General features: G+C 43.1%; 1 long non-coding RNA gene across 2 annotated transcripts in view; it reads right to left on the bottom strand.

The window, feature by feature from the left end:
* Nucleotides 1-6,881, bottom strand: part of LOC309532342 — an 86,698-nt gene extending 79,817 nt beyond the window's left edge. For both annotated transcript variants that reach the window (XR_014219783.1, XR_014219784.1), the window contains exons 1-2: nt 6,565-6,881; nt 5,477-5,532 (exon numbers count right to left, since the gene is read on the bottom strand). This is a non-coding gene — a long non-coding RNA (uncharacterized lncRNA). The remainder of the gene's footprint in view (nt 1-5,476; nt 5,533-6,564) is intronic.
* Nucleotides 6,882-15,569: the final 8,688 nt, after the last annotated feature.

Below are 15,569 nucleotides of genomic sequence, written 5' to 3'. Positions count from 1 at the left end.
AGAACAACAATAAGTCACTGTGTGATAAATAACAAAATGAGAAACAGTACAATGAGAATAATTGGAATTATATTTTAATTACTTTAATTTTTTATCTTTACCTTTTTCTTTATTTTCCCTTTACCTCTTTCTTTGAAAAGTAGTTGTAGATTGTAAGGATGTAGTGTGTGATGTAAATATTGTATTGTTGTGTGCTATTATGTAAGTTAATGTTGATTGTTTAATAGTTAATCATAATCATAAGGATTACACTGCAAATTTTAATGTTAGGGTTGTCACCTGTTCATTATTTTTATGGGTTGCTCATATTTTGAGACCACAAGGAAATAATATTATAGAGTTTGTTGTTTGGTTGGTTTATTATTCTTGTTGCATCCCAACAGTCTTCAATGAGTGTGTTTTCAGTTTCCAAACTATGCATTTAATGGAGGAAATTGTTTCCGATAGTAGGGTCTTTTTAAACTACCCATTTGTTTGTAGAAAAACAATAGGATTCTAGCATTGTAGGGGCTTGGAAGAGATGACCCTCAGGGTCCCTGCCAACTTCACCAACTGTGGAGCAGCTCTCTAGGGTTTCAGGTGGGAGTCTGATCAAGCCCTACTACCTGGGAGACACCAGGAGCTGGACCTGGGACCTTCTGCATGCAAACAACACCTTCTACCACTAAGTTACAATGTTTCCCGTCACTGCAATAAGGTTTTCCCAGTGGCCAGCAATCTGTAGTGGACCTGTTGGCTCTTGCATCAGCTCATTTCCAGCTTCCATCTCTTTGCTTATGCTTGTATCCATGCTTGGAACTCATGAATGGGCAGAAAACTTTTCTGTCCCACCAAGCCTTTGCAGGCAATTTAAAGCACATCACCCACAATGGTCTGCTGGTGTTTGTTTTTAATTATTTTGCAAAGGTAAACTCCTGTGATATATTATATCTCTCTAATATTGTTTGCTAATTTTTCTGGTACTGCTTCATGCCTTTAGTTCCCTGTCTTGCTGCCATGAAGACGCAGTGATGGGAAACAGTTCACTGGTGACATTTCTGCTAATTGAACACTTGTAAATACAACTGAGCCACAAGAGAAGTAAAAGGAAACTATTATGGGAAGTGCAGCACCTTCCCACATTTTGTGGGATAAATGTCTGTTTCTGTGGTCTGCCGATGTGAACAGGACCCTTGCAATGTTGCAAGCAGCTTCTTGTTCTCTTGATCTCTGTCCATCCAGGCTGCTAAAGCTGACAAGTGTATCCAGGGGCCTGCTCCCTTTGGTCAAGCAGTAGTACATAAATCCCTGAAGAAACCTCTGTGACGAAAAAGTTGCTGGGCAGGTTGGATCAACAAGTGCTTCTTTCTTTTTTTTCCTGCCTGCAAATTGTTAATGAATGGCAGCCTCTGATTGGCCGTGGTTCCAGGAGGGAGAGTTTAAAAGGAGAGGTTTTGGAGAGACAGTTAGTTTGAGAGGGTTGGTTGAAGTAGGTTGGAATTGTGGTTGGAGAGGGTGGGAGATAGGTAGGGAGACAGGTTAGGAGACAGGCTGAGGTACAAAGAGTGAATGGGAGAAAGAGTTGGCTCTGGAAAAAACAATTTCCACTCTGAGCGTATTGTGAAGCGTATTGTGTCCTGTAGGAGGAATAGACCGGAATTTTACTGGGAGGCAGAGGTTGAGCCAGGAGAAGTAGGAGCTGGAAAGGAACAGCCTACTTGGGACTGAAACCTAGTCTGGAGGGGAGAGATTCTTCTAAGGAAAAGAAGAAACTCCCAGACCCAGTGAAGGGAGGGTGTGTGGAGAGCCCTGTGGTCAATTACTTAAAGTACCTCAGAAGCAGGATTGCTAAAGGGGGTGGATAACTGAAAGAAAGTATCAAGGAACAAAAACAATAATGCAAAAACAAGTGAGGACAAATTTAAAGTGAAATCGCACTGTATTTCTGAACTAACCTAAGTTGAATCCATTTGTATTATATACTAAAGGTAAAGGTAAAGGTACCCCTGCCCGAACGGGCCAGTCTTGACAGACTCTGGGGTTTGTGCGCCCATCTCACATCTATAGGCCGGGGGCCAGCGCTGTCCGAAGACACTTCCGGGTCACGTGGCCAGCGTGACAACGCTGCTCTGGCGAGCCAGAGCCGCACACGGAACGCCGTTTACCTTCCCGCTGGTAAGCGGTACCTATTTATCTACTTGCCCCCGGGGGTGCTTTCGAACTGCTAGGTGGGCAGGCGCTGGGACCGAGCAGCGGGAGCGCACCCCGCCGCGGGGATTCGAACCGCCGACCTTTCGATCGGCAAGCCCTAGGCGTTGAGGCTTTAGCCCACAGCGCCACCCGCGTCCCTTTTTGTATTATATACTATCTTGCCTTAAATAAATCTTTATTGTTTATTTAAAGAAAACCTGTCCGAGACTCCAACTTACCAGTTACCCCTTCACAAAGATCCTTTGCAGCATACTCTGGGGCTAGAAATTTTAAGGGAAAAGGGAAAGAAACCTTCAGGTAAAGGGTTATTCAGTGAGGTGGGGGCAATTAACCTACGAGAGCCGGCCCAAAGGCATGAGAGGAAAATGTGTCCTTGTGCCTGTTGCAACCTCCTCTTGCACCTTTTGTTGTGCTTTACGACAACCACCATCTGCTTGCAAATACCCCCTTCTTGGGCAACATGGTGAAGAGAGAGGTGGAGGAGCTGTTACAGGAGTTTCTGGAGGATACAGCCCATCTGATCCCTTATATCACAGTTTGATGACTGAGGTTTTCAGGGAAAACATAGGTGGTAGTCCCCCATGGTTCAGATGAACAGCTTGTAATTTACAGATTCTAGGCATTCAATATTATGGACCCAGTCCTGACTGAGTTTAGACAGCTCTCCTGCCTTTTGAACTTCAGACACTTGACAAAACCTTTTCTACTTTGTAGGCATTTTAAGATGCTTTCCTGATTCTATTATTGGATAGCAACTTGCTGGCCTTGTTAAAATTCTGTGGCTGGCAAGACAAGGAACTCATTTTCAATTCAACCATCATACTTTCCAAAGTGCATAGTCAAATTCTTGCAGCAGTGAAGGTCTTCACGATCAATGCAGAAATGGGATTGTTGATCATACATATTTCAAAAGGAGATTCTTTTAAAATGCACTGCAAGAATCAGAATGTGATAGATTTACGGGCAAGGGATATTAGACATAATATACAATTGGCATCATGGGGGAAATTATGGAGGGAAGATTTAAAATTTACAACATGCTGTATGTTGAAAGAGAATTATATGAAAGTGATGTATCGCTGGTACTGAACTCCTACCAAGTTAGCAAAAATGTGTAGAACAGCTACAGATATATGTTGGAAGTGTAAAGAGAAAGAAGGCACATTTGACCACACGTGATGGACGTGCAAGAAGACAAAAGGATATTGGGAAATGATTTATAATGAGTTGAAAAAGATGTTTAAAATTACTTTTGGGGAAAAACCTGAAGCTTTCTTACTAAGAATTTTAGATCCAGAAATACCTAAGGATCAGAATAGACAATTTATGTATGCTACAACAACTGCTATTTGCCCAAAGATGGAAAGAGGACAAAGTACCTACAAAAGAAGAATGGTTGATAAAGATGATGGACTATGCCGAAATGGCAAAAATGACTGGGAAAATCAGAGATCAAGGGGACAATAAATTTAATAAAGATTGGGGAAACTTTATAAGTTACTTAAAAGAACACTGCAAACAATTAAAAACATTGGCAGGATTCCAAACAGCTCTTGCAATGTAGTGGGAACTATGGTAAAAACTGAGTTTTAAGAAAACATGGAGTATATTATATGCTGCAGTTGGAAAAGAAGATCTTGGGAAACCATGGAAAGGTGGAGGGAAGTCTCGGGATTCAGAGAATCCTATGTGTAGAATGACTATGATTTATGTGAGATGATAATGGTTAAAAGCAAAAATGGATAAAAAAGAATGTAATAGATTTACAATACATTCTGATTCTTACCATGCTTCTTTTAAAAACTAAACTACGTAAACTAAACTCCTTACTTCTTTACTGAGTAGAGATAAACAACTAATGGCCTGGGAACTCAATCCATGTATTGGGAGTCATTCAAATCTATCATCCGTTTGCAAATTCTAAAGCCCGCACCTCCATACATTTACTCCATGCACTATGTGAAATCTACTTCCTACACTAAAAATTGTTTGTCTGTGTTACTCAGAAAGTGACTTGGAACCAAGCCAGACCTGATTTTGTAAGTTCATCTGTAATAAACTCATCTCTTGCTAATTTTAGAAATGGCAAAGACAACATGGGGGGCACAGGTGGTAGTTACGGATTCAGATCTGTTTGCGGTGCTAAGGAATGGGTATAAAACCCCATGCCATTTCACCCAAGTTGCCCCCTCAGAGCTAGTATTTGCCCAACAGGAAGGGTGGAGGTTGCAGGCACCATGCAGCAAATTTGTCCTCCCCCCCCCCCAATTATATTTTATTTTTTACTGTATAGAACCTACAATTCTGAATTTAGGGGAGGGGGGTTACTTTGTTGCTGTTATTGATAAACATGGGGAAGTCAGAAATCCTTTCTGATCTACTTAAAATCACCCAGAGCTCATCTACCTTCTGACCATCCCTGCCATGTGAAGAAAATAGAAGCTTGGGAAGACATTCAGATTGGTGGGGGGAAACAAAGCAGAAAGGGTTAAAAATCCCCTTTCAAGCTCTTTCTGACTCCACCCACCCCACCCCTCAGCAGCAAATATGTGATGCCTTATCACTGATCTCCAGACATTGAACCTAGATTGATATCAGCTGTCTAGCAAGCCTTTGTTCACACTGGTGGGAGGAGTCAAACTGCCACAACTGTGTAAACTGAGGATCACCGATTTGTTGGAGATGTAAAACAGATGTGGGGTTATTTTACCATATGTGGTCATTGGGGAATTCTGGGATAACATCTATAATGAATTTAAGAAACTATTCAAACTCACCTTTAAAAAAACCCCAGACATCTTTCTTTTAGGCATCTTACCATTAGAAATTAAAGAACACCACCAGAAGGAAACTCTTCACAAACTAGTTTATAAATTCTTACTGAAGCTACTGATCAGATCTTAGAACATGTCATTGGCCTGGTTGTACGTAACACTAACCCCTTATTAACATTAACCATAGTTAATAAACCATGGTTACAACTGAGGCTTCAGGCAGATAATCAGTTAAATCTTGATTCAAAGCATTGTAGAATCATTAAAAGCACAGTGAGAGCAGTTGTATCTTGAGAGCAGTTTGAATTTTATGCAGCACTTAATTGACATCATTGCAAGTTTTGGGCAATGGCACTTTAAACTGATATGCTAGGCAGGTTGCTGAAAGTCACAAGGGCTTACTGCCACCAGCAAAGCAAAACATTTCCAAGCAAACTCTGCCAATGAGTAGCGGTAGTCCACATGCTTCAGAACTCCTCTTCTTTTCAGGCTGCGTGTTAAAACATACTCACACAATGGCAGTGATCAATCTCAGGATCAATTATGGTTCATCATGCCAGGAATAAGGCTGTAATACAAAGAAATCCTGTAATCTTAATTTTCAGATGAGGAATTCTCTCACAGTTAACTGAATAGATAATTTGTGCTCAGGCCAAGGACGTTGGACCATCAACACCAAATCAGCCTGAGATGACTCTGTCTCTCTAAATAATTATCTTCTTTATGGACACAATCAAGCCCAACCTTATCATTAACTTGTATGCATTCCAAGGGGCTAGGGTTGAGAGACAGAGCTTGTCTAGGGCCATCTCTTGAGTTCATAGCTAGATAAGGCAACATGAATGAAACAAAAGGCAACATGAATGAAAGGAATGTTTCCATGCTATGTTAACAGGACATGAATGTATCCAGGACCCATAAAAGTGTGTGTGTGTGTGTGTGTGTGTGTGTGTGTGTGTGTGTGTTTGCTTGTACATATATATTCACTCACACTAAAGTAACTATTGTCTTACTGAATAGGAAACCCTCTTTTAACTGAGAAATTTGGAAAGTATGAAACTGAAGTAGACACAAGCTATTTGTTGTTGTTTTTTGTTTTTTGTTTTTTGGAGAAACAACCATGAAGAGAGGCCATTTTCAGAAATGATTCTCAAAATAGTTATTTTTATTCAAATCTATATTGGCATTGACCTACAAAAACTGGCAAGCACTGGAAAATAAAAATAACAACAAAAAAGTACTATATTCAGCACCTGCTAAAGGTGTTTTTGCTTAGGCTAATTTTAATGTTTTGTTTACAGAGATTCTATTACAATCAAGTGGTCTTCAAATGTTTCTTTTTAATGTATCTTTACTAAAGATTTTCGTGGTTTACAAAAGTATGTGCAATGTCTCTCTCTCTCTCTCTCTCTCTCATCTTTAAATGTTTTTAATTGATTAATTGTTTTTAAAACCCTCCTAAAACTAGACAAATAGAACAAATCAGCAGCTCTTCCTGCATCCTAAATCAGACAGGAATAATCCAATGTAGATCAATCAGTGGAGGAAATTCTGTGCAGTGTTTGAGCTGGCAAGTAGTTTGAGGAGAAAGGATACACACCTGGTGCTTCAGAGATCTGCCTGCCCTCACTGTAGTCTTCTTCTTATCCTGAATGCAATTGGAGGACAGCCAAGCAGAGCAGTTTCCCAAGTTATCATTCTCTTAGGATTGCTTCACACACTATTTAGATAGACATCTGAATGTTCAGCAAATCCATGTAAATTTCAATTCAGATAGAGCTATTCATGACATCATAGATGTTAACGTGGTGATCAAAGTTCTCTGTCAATAGTGTAATCACACTGATGAAGCAATACCCAAGAGTTTAAGTATTAACTGGTCAGGGTGGCAGAATCATTTGGTCTGGATGAATAGAAACTGGTCTGGAGAGCAGCAATTTGGAACAAAAATGAGGTTCACCTTTAACAAAAAACAGTAAGATCCAACCTCCCACTAAACTACACTTTTAAAAGCTACAATCCTAAAATCATCGAACTTTTCCCCCTTGCAGTTTGCCTTAGCTGTTTTATTACATTTTTAATGGATGCTTATTGTTTTGATAATATTGATGTAAACCACTTTGTGAGGTTCATTTCAAAAGCAGTACATAAGTAAATCAAATGGTAGGGATTGAGAGGGACGTATTTCTGAATAAATGGATCTGTGTTTTAATAATTAAAAATCATAATCAACCAAAAACCAAAGTGAGCTTCCAAGCAGAGGCGGATTTAGGGCAGCCCAGCCGGTCCGTTCCCCCCCCCCCCCGCCGCCCTGGGGCGCTGAGCCTGGAGGGGCCAGAGGGGAGCAGAAGGATGAAGGAATGAAAGGAGCAGAAGGGAAGGCGAGAGGGGGCAGCCTTCCTCAGAGGCCAGACATGCTAATGCCCTTATCTCGCCTCACGGGTGGGTCCCCCCTGCGGGGTGGGGTGGGGGTGTCATTGTGTGAAGAGGGAGCAAAGAGGAGACCGAGGGGAGGGGGGGGAGAAGCGGGAGACCAGGGAGAAGGAGGGCGGCTGGTGTGAGGCTCTGGGGAAGGCGTGGCCAAAGGGCGCCAAGGCAAGACAGGCGGGGGCGCATGCGCGGGGGCGGTTTGGACGGGAAACGGAGCGCGGCGTCAACCTGGATTCTATGTTCCCTCTGGCATATATATATTTGGCGGCGTATTAGCGTGTTGGCCTGAGGCCAGGCAGGGTTCAAATCCCTGCAACCCCCCCCACCCTGCACACACACACACAAACACACATACATACATACATACACAACCACACCCCACAATCCCTGCACACACACGCCCTACTACCAGCCCCGAAGCTCCCTCGGGTGCCTTGGCGCCAGTCGCCGCCTCTCCGGCTGGTCTCCCTCGCGGGGGTGTCGGGGGCTGAGAGGGAAGAAGGAGGTGGGCCGCCTCAAGGTCCCAGGGGGGAGAAGGTGGGGTCCTAGGAGCCAACTCTTGGGCCCAGGTCCCCCCCCCAAAAAAAAAAAATTCTATTCAAGTGGGCGCCCCTGGGAGGGATATAAATAGAGAAATAAGCTCGTGGAACTGAAACCCGGTTTCAGAACCATTTGGTTGGAAAGCAAACCCTGAACCGCATAAGCAGAATTGGTCCCTTGTCTGGTTGTCAGAAACTCAGCAAGGATTAGCTTGGTTTAAGATCAGGGACAAGAGGAAATACTGAATGATGACGTGATAATTGTGTAGCATTATAAACAGGTTGGAATCTTGTAAGGCATTCCCAATACTCTCCAATAGCATCCTCATTTAACACTTTGAATTCCAGGATTTAACCCAATGTCTGAGTCACATCATCAAGCTACTGTGGATTTTGGTTTGGGTGAACTCTTCCTTCGTGGAAGTTGCACGCAAAAGCAGAGAGGGGATTCAGCAGAAACAACCCCTTTCTGTATTCAGGCAACATTTCAAAAAGGGAGTGCATTATTTAGCATGGCAGGCAGGCAGGACTCAGAAAAATCCATCCCCATAGAATCACATGCACAAAAACGCACGTATATATCTATATCCATATATGCTTTATTGTTTTCTGCAAAGAGTACAAAAATACATTGTGCTTACAACACAATGCATCAAACATTAAAAAACAAAACAAATAAATAGCAAACCAAGGAACTAATAATAATAATAATAATCAACAGTTTATACTTATACTGTACCCAAATTACAGTAACTGCCAACCCCAACTAAACATTTAACTCACATCAACCCGAAAAAAGCAAAAGCAAAATTGGAACATTTTGAAACATTTTCCCAATTGTTCTAACCCCAGATTTTGACTGTGGCCCTTATTTGAACTACAGTAGTGGCCAATTGTTCAGCTTTTATTTTTGATTTCAATATAGAAGTGGTCTTAGCTTGCTTGGGCAATGGGAAGAGAATGCTTCAGTAAAAAGAAAGCCAGATGATGATCCCAGACAAAGGCATTAAAATAACAAACTTTATTGAAAAACTTCAAAATGTATTTATTTGGACGAGTAACCCTAGAAGGCGTCGGGAGAAGGGAAGATATTGCTTTGCTGCCAATTTTGGTAATCTTCAGGCAACATTTCCACAGGATTTGCAGCTGGATAATTCCCCGTTGCATAAGTGTTCCCCATTGCATGACTGTTCCCCATTGCAGACCAGGGAGTTTCCCTGCTTGATGGAGTACAGAAGTTACCATTTGATAGTGGAGGCTGCCTCATCATCTCTGCATCATAATATGGAACTGGGCAGTTGCTTGCCTTGGAAGACTCACAAAGCCCTGTTCCACCAACAGCAGCTGGCTGGTAATGAACAGGGTTCAATTCCTGGGAGTTCTGCTGCTGTGCGGCATAGACGGGCTCTCCTGGTTGCGTGGTGCTGAGAAGTGGCTGCCAGAACCCTGCTCCTTCATAGCTTTCGGGATAATGGAAGCTGCGTGGCTGGTAATGTTGCTGCGTCGGACTTCTTGCACTGCTTCTCGGAGTGCTTGGACTTCTTCTGTCAGAGCGGCTATAAGGAGTTGTAGCTTGGTTCCTGATCATTGTTTTGGACCTAGTCATCTTTGTTCTCGCTCTTCAGTTCTGAAACCAGGTCTGAACAAAAGCTTTCGGGATAATGGAAGCTGCATGGCTGCTTTTTGGGCTGCTCCCCTGGCTGTTTATCCCCTGGAGCCAGTGTGGTGTAGTGGTTAAGAGCGGTAGTCACGTAATCTGGGTAACCGGGTTCGCGTCTCCGCTCCTCCACATGCAGCTGCTGGGTGACCTTGGGCCAGTCACACTTCTGTGAAGTCTCTCAGCCCCACTCACCTCACAGAGTGTTTGTTGTGGGGGAGGAAGGGAAAGGAGATTGTTAGCCGCTTTGAGACTCCTGAAGGGGAGTGAAAGGCGGGATATCAAATCCAAACTCTTCTTCTTCTTCTGTTTGATGGACTTCTTCTTCTGTCACAGCGGCTATAAGGAGCTGTAGCTCGGGTCCTGATCATGATTTTGGAACCAGTCACCTTTGTTCTCGCTCTTCTGTTCTGAAACCAGGTCTGAACAAAAGAAAGGAGAAAACAAAATGCCCATTATTTCCAAATGGATAGGTCATAATTTCACTTTCTAGCTCAGAGGACCACCGAATATTCGTGCCTCGTGTAGTGTAATTTTTTCAGTGGGGGAGAACTAGGGACTTGCGGGACATTGGCTAGAAAAGCAATGTTGCTTAACTGTGGTTCCAGCTGAATGCTGCACATTTGGTCTCTCAATGCAAGGTGCTGAAAGCTGCCATCCTAATAGGAATATCCTATGCACACTCCCTTGGGAGTTCGGTCAGGTGAGTCAGGTTATAAAGGCAGCCTAGAAAACCAGATGGTTTTATCCTCAAATTAGGTTGAAACCAGGTCTGTTAAGAGTTTTTACTGTTCAAACCCAGAACCTTTGATATTTGAAAGTATGTGCCTCCAATAATTTGAGTGGGAAGGAAAAGGAAGCCTTAATCAGGAACCAGGATTTCTGAACAAGTATGGGCACAATTTCTTCCTACAGTTGAAAAGGAGGGGACACAATGCACCCGCCCCTTACAAAAAGCCTTTCCATTCACGGTACAACAGCCCCCCCCCCCCCAATAAAACTCCACAAAAACCCAGGAAAGAGGAAGTTGGCTCTTGAATACGGCAGCTTTCAGGTTAAGCTCGGAGGCATCAGGGAGAGCTAAGGCATTCGAATGACAACGAAAGAATTATTCTGAGCGATTTAAATTTATCCAGTATTTGCGGTTTAAGGAAGTCCCAGGAACCTCCACTATCCCTCTTCTTACGTGCACACGATCTTCTTCGATTCCGATGCACCTCGCCAGCGCCTCCCTAGTCTCGTATCCGGGATACCGGTTCTCTTCAAACTCCTTCTTTAAAAGCTCGATTTGGGCAGGAGTGAAAACGGTCCTTTTACTCCTATCTCCTCCGACTTTGGGGTAGCTTCCTCCTGGGAAAAGACAAAGAGGCAAATCTGAAGGAAGCGCTCGGCTTCAACTGAAGCGACGCTTGCAGATCTTCCTCCCGACATGGAAAGCTCGGGACTGCATCGCCTGCACTTTCCCCCAGAATCGGGCGCTGCCTGGGGTTACACTGCGTAAAACGACCCCCGGTAGAGAACGCTTCAGTGGCAATTCTTTCAAGCGCCCCGCTGACCACCCATCCGGCCGAGCGCAGAAGGGCAAAGCCTTCGCTTTTTACAGGAAGGCTTTTGTACCTGACATTGAAATCCACGCACTTTGTGGCCTTTAAATAAACCTCCGGTTGCTCTGAACAAGGCTTGCATGAAAACAAACCAAAGAATTCTCAGTAAGAAGTTTACGCTCTTATTTCTATGCCTGCCATCGTTTTCCGCAGCCGATTCTAACCATGTTTATTGGGAAATTAAATCGCCATTTATTTGAAAAGGAGCCCCAGCAAGACGTTCGTTATAGCTCTGATGCTGCGGGAAAGTAATAAGGGAAGACAATGCCGAGAGTTATCTGGTAGCCGGTCCCCAGGCGCCACCACAGGGCGCGGCTATCTTCCCTCAGGCATATACAGTGGTACCTCTAGTTCACAGGCAACCCTCCCATAAAGCTTCATTGAAGGCAGTAGAGCACAAACTTTGGGGGGATTAAGAGCAAGAAAAGTGTTCAAAATGTCCCCCACAAAGTTTTTAATAGAGATAAATGCCCATGTTGCAGTCTTTTATCTCTAGAACCACATGTACCGCGCAACTGACTATTTTTCTATGGGAAAATTAAGCCCATGTTTATATGCTTGCACACAGGAGAGTGAATGTTTCAGTAAATGGAAAGTTAAATGAGGAGTCCAGACAAGCTATTAAAAGAACAAACTTTATTCAAAACATTGAAGTCATACATTAAAAGACATTAAAAGAGGGAGCTTGGAAAATATGTACAGGATAGCAAGGAAGTAGTTGGGATGCTAATCTGGAACCTGACTTAAAGAGAAAAACTGAGAGTCCGAAGCACTTCCATCAACATTCAGCATTTGTACAGGATGTGTAGCTGAATAATTCCCCGGTGCAGACCAGGGAGTGTAAGTCCTTGATGCCATGAAGAAGTTATCAGATGATGGTGGAGGCTGCCTCACCATCTCCGCACCGTAATATGGAACTGGGCAGTTGCTCGCCTGGGAAGTCTCACAAAGCCCAGTTCCACAAAAAGCAGCTTGCTGGTAATAATCAGGGTTCAATTCGGGGGAGCTCTGCTGTTGCGGGGAATACTCTCCTGGTTGCGTGTTGTTGTGTGGTGGCTGCCACAACTCTGCTCCTCTATAGCTTTCAGCATAATGAAAGTTGTGTGGCTGGTAATTTTGTTGCGTGTGAATATTTTGAATATTTTGGCTGCTTGCTGGACTGCTTCTTGGGCTGCTGTCCAGGCAGCTTCTTGGAGTGGCTCTCTCACCGCGGCTATAAGGAGCTGCAGCATGGTTCCCGATCCTTATCCTCTTTGGTGTTCTGGCTCGTCGGTTTTGAAACCAGATCTGAACAGAAGAAAGGAGAGAACCAAATGCCCATTATTTCCAAACAGGAAGGTCATAATTTCACTTTCAGGTACAAAACCAAGCAAAGATTAGTGTATGACAGTGGGAGAACCTACGTTAACTTGTTTTGTGTTGTGCGAAAGGCATATTGGCGTTATGTTCAAAAGCCTTTATATCCACGATACACCCCCCCCAAAAAAAAAGAACCAAGAAAGAGGGAGTTAGCTCTTGAACAAGGCGCCTTTCGCGATAAGCTGAGAGGCACCCGGGTGAACTATGGCCTTCGACTGCGCAAGGATTATGCGGAGCGGTTCAAATTGTTCCAGTATGTGCGGTTTAGGGAAGTCTTGGGAGCCCCCACCATCCCGATTCTTACGTGCACACGATCTTCCTCGACTCCGATGCACCTCGCCAGCGCCTCCCTAGCCTCGTATCCGGGGTACTGGTTCTCTTCAAACGCCTTCTTTAAAAGTTCGATTTGGGCAGGGGTGAAAACGGTCCTTTTTCTCCTATCTCCTCCGACTTTGGGGTAGCTTCGTCCTGGGAAAAGACAAAGAGGCAAATCTGAAGGAAGCGCTGGGCAAGCTTAAACTGAAGGGACGCTTGCCGAAGTTCCTCCCGACATGGAAAGCTCAGGGCTTAATAATCATTTTTTAAAAAGTTTCTCTTACCTTCCTTGTTGGTTGCCATCATGAAAAAAAAACTCCCTCAGTTTCGTTCACTCTGCAGGGGATTCGGTCTGGGCATTTATCTCCGTTGGGCGACCCCACCCTTACTTCTCAGCCAATACGAGGGAGTCACCCCACCCTTACTTCTCTACCAATACGAGGTTTCCCGGTTGCGGAATGCCCTCCCAGTCAGCTGCCCCGTCTTCATCATTTTTGCGTTTCACCCTTGCTTCTCAACCAATAGAAACAGTTACATTCTCTTTCAAAAAATCAGTTGCTTTGCCAAACTGGCTCAAACCCCTCCCTCGTCGACACCCCTTTGGCAATTGACTCTTCATCAGAATGGAAGAGGAGAGAGAGAGAGAGAGAGAGAGAGAGAGAGAGAGAGAGGGAGAGAGATATCTTTCGGGCGCCTACTACACATTTTCTTTGCCAAGCCACACCCGCATTGTACAAAAATCACACTTGCGATGTCCAACCAAAGAACCCCCCCACACACACACACTTTAGCACACACTTCGTATCTTAAACGGGTACTCTCATTTTTAAAAAGGTTTTGTTGTTGTTCTAAAAAGAAGCAAGTGTAAATTATTTCATATCGACAAAGAAGCTTGGAACAACTTAATTCCCATACCCCTCATTTCAGCCTCTGCCGTCTAAATAAATTAGTACATCGCCTTGGATGGAGGCTCTGGCAACTGCCAGCAATCGTATCAAATGCGAATAATACGGCATACATAAGAGCGGCGGCAACCGAAGAAAGAAATCTAAGCTATGTAAGCAATGTATATTTTATTAACATATGATTAAATTTGCATTCATTTTTCGCTAGTTTTGAAGACTTAGGAAACAGCTTACGTTCTTTTCAAAACGGTGCATTGGATATTCAAGGGCACCCGCCATCTTAGAAGAGGAGTTCCTTGCACCAAGAATGCCTTTTCCAAGCTGGTACCTGCAAGTTAGGATTCGTATGTTAATCTTTTAAAAACCTAAATAAATAAATAAGACGACAGTGCCGTTGTAGTTGGTTTAATTTGCTTTAATTCAGTCTGGACGGCCAGCCCATTTAAAGAGGTTCCTCGGTTGCGGAATGCTCTCTCTAGTCTTCATCATTATTGCGTTTCATTAGGAATTTGAAAATATTCCCGTTTGCTAAGGCATTTGGTGGCTGCAGAATAATGTTCCTGACAACCCCGAGATCAGCGGACAGAAGAATAGTTGAAAAAACAAACCAACAAACCTCCTATAATTACTTTTAGGATTCTTCCAAACTGAAATTGCTTTTACGTGTTTGCAATTGTTATTTTTTTAATGTTCGAAATGTTTTAGAATGTTTTTGCTTTGTTTCTGTTTTTAAAGTGTGTACTGTTTCTGTTTGCCGATGTGGGCTCCGAAGGGCGGCGTATAAATTCCGTAAATAAAAACCATAAGAACATAGAATTGGGTTTATTTGTAGGAGGACGAGGAAAGGAAAACAAGCAAGCATAGTTGAGGTGTCAAATACATAGCTGCGTTTCAACCTATTACGAGTTCGTTTATACATTATGTCCCTTTCTCCTCCAAGATTCAAAGATCACAATGTTTCACCGCATAAATTATAATTTGACAAATTTCAAAGCAGAATGTACCACAAAGTAACTTCCTAATATGAACAGTAGCAATGCCAATTTGATATTAGCGCTGTGCTGATTGTTGTTTGAATGAAGATTTAAACTTCATGGCTACTGAAACGCACGGACCAGGAGGTCAAGTTTCTGTTCGGAAATACGTGTTGAAGTGTTGAATTAACACTGGGAGGACGCCTAAGGGGGCAGTTTCAACAGGCTGACCTTTGCTGTAACTCGAGGGGTGTTTCTATTAGGGATTTTTGGTAGGAAACCGAGAGCAAGCTAACCCCCAACCTCTGAGCTGCGACAGACTTGCATTGCAGGATCTGTCTTGATTTATAATAATAGAAATCATGATCAACCAAAGATAAAAGAGAACCAAAAACATCTTTTGCAACTTATATGGATAGCATCACAGAGAGTATAAAACACCCAAGCTTCAATAAAGAATTAAACCATGTGGGTGAACCAAAAGGTCTTCACTAGATGATTTAGACAAGATAAAGACTCACTGGAAAGGAAAGACTCACTGAGGCGGCTGTTCTATAGCTGGGGTGCTACTGCCAATGAAGCCCTCTCTCCCTGATCGACACCCACTTCATCTCATTTCCGTTTCAAGTATTAAAATTATTATATTACTCAAATAAGTCCAATCTGACTGTGGGCAATGTGTTATGCCTGCAGATATCAGAAAAACTGGAGTTGTGTCTTGACATTTCCTTCAAAAGCTCAATGTATATTTAAAAAGAGCAAGCTTCAAATAACCATCTAAGCTCTTTAAATACCCATAACGCTTCCATGCATTAAGATTGC

Source organism: Podarcis vaucheri (assembly GCF_965113315.1).
Source record: "Podarcis vaucheri genome assembly, chromosome: 5".
Taxonomy (NCBI): Eukaryota; Metazoa; Chordata; class Lepidosauria; order Squamata; family Lacertidae; genus Podarcis; species Podarcis vaucheri.
This window is presented reverse-complemented; position numbering and strand designations above follow the sequence as displayed.